General features: G+C 25.6%; 2 non-coding genes across 2 annotated transcripts; both read right to left on the bottom strand.

Annotated features, from left to right (window-relative positions):
- Positions 1-214: 214 nt before the first annotated feature.
- TRNAI-AAU (transfer RNA isoleucine (anticodon AAU)) lies at positions 215-288 on the bottom strand. Its single transcript has one exon. It is a non-coding gene; the product is annotated as a tRNA-Ile (tRNA).
- Positions 289-453: 165 nt separating this feature from the next.
- On the bottom strand, positions 454-526 carry TRNAK-CUU (transfer RNA lysine (anticodon CUU)). The gene has a single exon. It is a non-coding gene; the product is annotated as a tRNA-Lys (tRNA).
- Positions 527-3,346: the final 2,820 nt, after the last annotated feature.

Here is a 3,346-nt window from a genome sequence, read left to right as displayed (position 1 = left end):
ACTGCTTTTGAATTCAACTACATAATATTTTAAAATAATTCATAATTTAAGATAAAAATAAAAAAAATATAATTGAACTAAGAAGCACTCTTACTCTTTTTATCATAAATTTGAAAAAAAAACTACATCACATTATTAAAGGCACCAGATTTTTAATTATAAAATATTTTTCTAAATGAGACCAAAATTTTCAAAAATAAAATATTTAAGTAAGTGGCCTATGCAGGTTTCGAACCTGCGACCTTCGCGTTATTAGCACGACGCTCTAACCAACTGAGCTAATAGGCCACTACAAAGTTTGCAGTTAATATTTTATTTTTTTAAACATATCAAGAATCATCGCCCAAAAAGAGAAAATCTGGAACGTATTCATTTCAACCAACCTCTTATCAATCCGCAAATGAAGACTGGTAAGAAACAGCAGAGCAAAAGAGCCACAAAAACTTAAAGTAACGCCCACCGTGGGGCTCGAACCCACGACCACAAGGTTAAGAGCCTTGCGCTCTACCAACTGAGCTAGACGGGCAGATATTTTCACTTTCAGTCCTTTGGATTTTAATCAGAAATATTACACGCAACAGCTTCATCTTACTGACATTCATGTATTCTTTAAAATTCTACGTTGTACCTTTATTATATAAGATTTATTTGTGTATCATGTGGATAGCTGTAAGTTTAGTTGATAAGGTGTGCTAATGATAATGATGATATGAGATTATATTAAAATATGTTAGTATTTATATCAAAAGGAGGTGTAATAGTTACGTTGATAGTAAGATATATATTAACTAACATATTAGGACACAAATCAAAGAAAGACTCTAATTGAATCCTAACTCTTAATGTTATCTTTAACTTTATGAACACCAACTACAATCCTAATTGAACCCTAATGCTAACCCTCATCTTAATCCAACTGTAACTCTAACCCCAAGCTTTATCTTAGGATGTTAATCTTGTACTTGAATTCTAATGTTAAATCTAATCCTAATTGAGCCTTAATACTAACCATATTCCTAATTTAACATTAATACTAACCCTATTCCTAACCTAAAGTAACGGTACATATTATTTAATATTTATATTAGATTTAAGATCATGATTCAATTCATAAAATATGATATTTTACATATTGTACTAACTTAATTTAATACTTTTTCTAATCATTTTTTATTGCAAAATAATTTAAAATTTTTACTCTTATTAATATTTTTTTACAAAACTAAATTTTGTCATAATAATCTAAATTATTATTTATAAAAATAATAGTAAGACAATTCAAATATTGTTAAGGTAAACATAAAATAATTGTTTAAAAAGCAAAAGTATAATATTATGTATTTTCAAAATTTAGAAAAGTAAAAATGAGAAATTAATATTATTTTCATTACGTCAAATTTGATTAAATCACCATATATTATGTTATAATCCATTAATTTAAAGAGTTTTTTATTAATATTAAAATAATATTTTACTAATATACAAATATTACATCATCTTAAAGTTACCAATATTTTTAATATATTTGACTTGTCAACCAAATTAAAAAATGAAATAGTAATTTATAAAATAATTAACAAATTTAATTTATTTTATTTTAAATATAAAATATATAAATTATAAAAAAAATTACACATTGATTAAAAAGGTGTATGGATATAAAGTAGTATCTCAATAATCCATACAAGGTTACACTCAAATCAACTTTATTTCAACTAGAACGTTTTTCAAATGACTCCAATAATTAAGTTTAAAAAAATTGAAAAAAAATTGTACATATAATTTTCTAAAATGACAACACAATTGCCAAAGACAAGTGCTTAAAGTTAAATTCAATGTGAGAAATTATATTACAAATTTCTTAAGGTGTGGCATAATAACCAATTATAGTAAAAAAAATATCAACTAATCAAAGGATTGAAGGTTCATTTCTAATCAATGTTCTATTAGAATTATTAAAATATAAAAAATATAGATTAATATAGGAAAAAACTTAAAATTAAAAAAAAAATCACAAAAATCACAAAAATTATCATATACAAGAAAACTAATATAGATATTTATAAATAATAAATAATAAACTTGAAGATTAATCCCTTTCTCGTATCTTCAAAATGACCTCCAAATCTTTTTGGTCAGACTAATAATTCTTTTTTATTCTTTTGTTAGAATTCTCTTAAATATAAAATGAGCAATAGCTAAATGGAAAGTTATCACACCTTTTCAAAACCCAACAATAAAATTAATTAATAAAAATATTTATATAAAATTAAACAACAATGTAATAATAACTCCAAGCATCCCATGCTTCAATAATTTTTAGAAATGTATTTAAATGATTTCCTAAGCAATGTGAAGACCAAAAACTCACAAAACAAATTTTTAAAATACTTGTAAACATCCCTAAACAAGGAAGTCTTTCACAAAGAATAACCAAAAAACAATGAAAAGGTAGGATAAGAAATCAATCACAAATATTGGACATAACAAGGGTGGCAACAAAATAGGAAATATAGAAAATAAAAATGAAATGTTCATCATTCTTGCATCAACATAAATTAATTCACTTATTCTAATCAACTTTGGAATTTTGAGCATTTTCTACAAAAAAATAAAAATAAAAAATAAAAATCTATCACTTGTTCCAACTATGTACTTCTCTAAATAATAATTTAAATGTGAAATTTATATGCTCTCATCTTGATTTATTATTAATTTTGAATTTAGATAGTTGGGTTTTGATCTGGGTCTGTTGAATGAAGATCACATAATTAATTATGTACATGTTCTAGATTTTGTTGTGCTTATTGCTTCACATCACATCATTGTATGTTCATACAAACTATTGTATATGAATAATGAGGTGTCTGCAAAGCTTGGATAAGGAAACGAGTAAGTATTTGAAGGTAGTGTCCGACAAATTTAAATGACATTGACAAAAAGTTTCCAACGTGAGACATCACACAAATTCGGTGGTGTTCTCCACAATAATAGCTTATCACCTAATTATTTATTTTATAATCTAATCCATCATTTAAGTTGGTTATACACGATATTCATATATTATAAGAATCATATTTGTTAATGAAGTGAACCACCTACATTTTGAAACCGATGGAGTTTAATATTGAGGAGGAGAATGCAAGACTATAGAACTAATCTCAATTGTATGCTTAAATTTATATTTAGTTTTTTTTTCTTTTAAAAATATGCCTAGTAAACCTTTTAACATAATCAGTGATGCTAGCATGACACAACCTCTGACTCCACATGAAACGCTTTTAAGCCGAAGCTATGAACCGATGAGGCCACAAACAAAGGACCTCGTCGGGTCACACTTTGCTTG

Source organism: Cryptomeria japonica, chromosome 11, assembly GCF_030272615.1.
Source record: "Cryptomeria japonica chromosome 11, Sugi_1.0, whole genome shotgun sequence".
In the NCBI taxonomy this organism is placed as follows: Eukaryota; Viridiplantae; Streptophyta; class Pinopsida; order Cupressales; family Cupressaceae; genus Cryptomeria; species Cryptomeria japonica.
The sequence above is the reverse complement of the archived record's forward strand: the minus strand, read 5'-3'. Positions and strand labels throughout refer to the sequence as shown.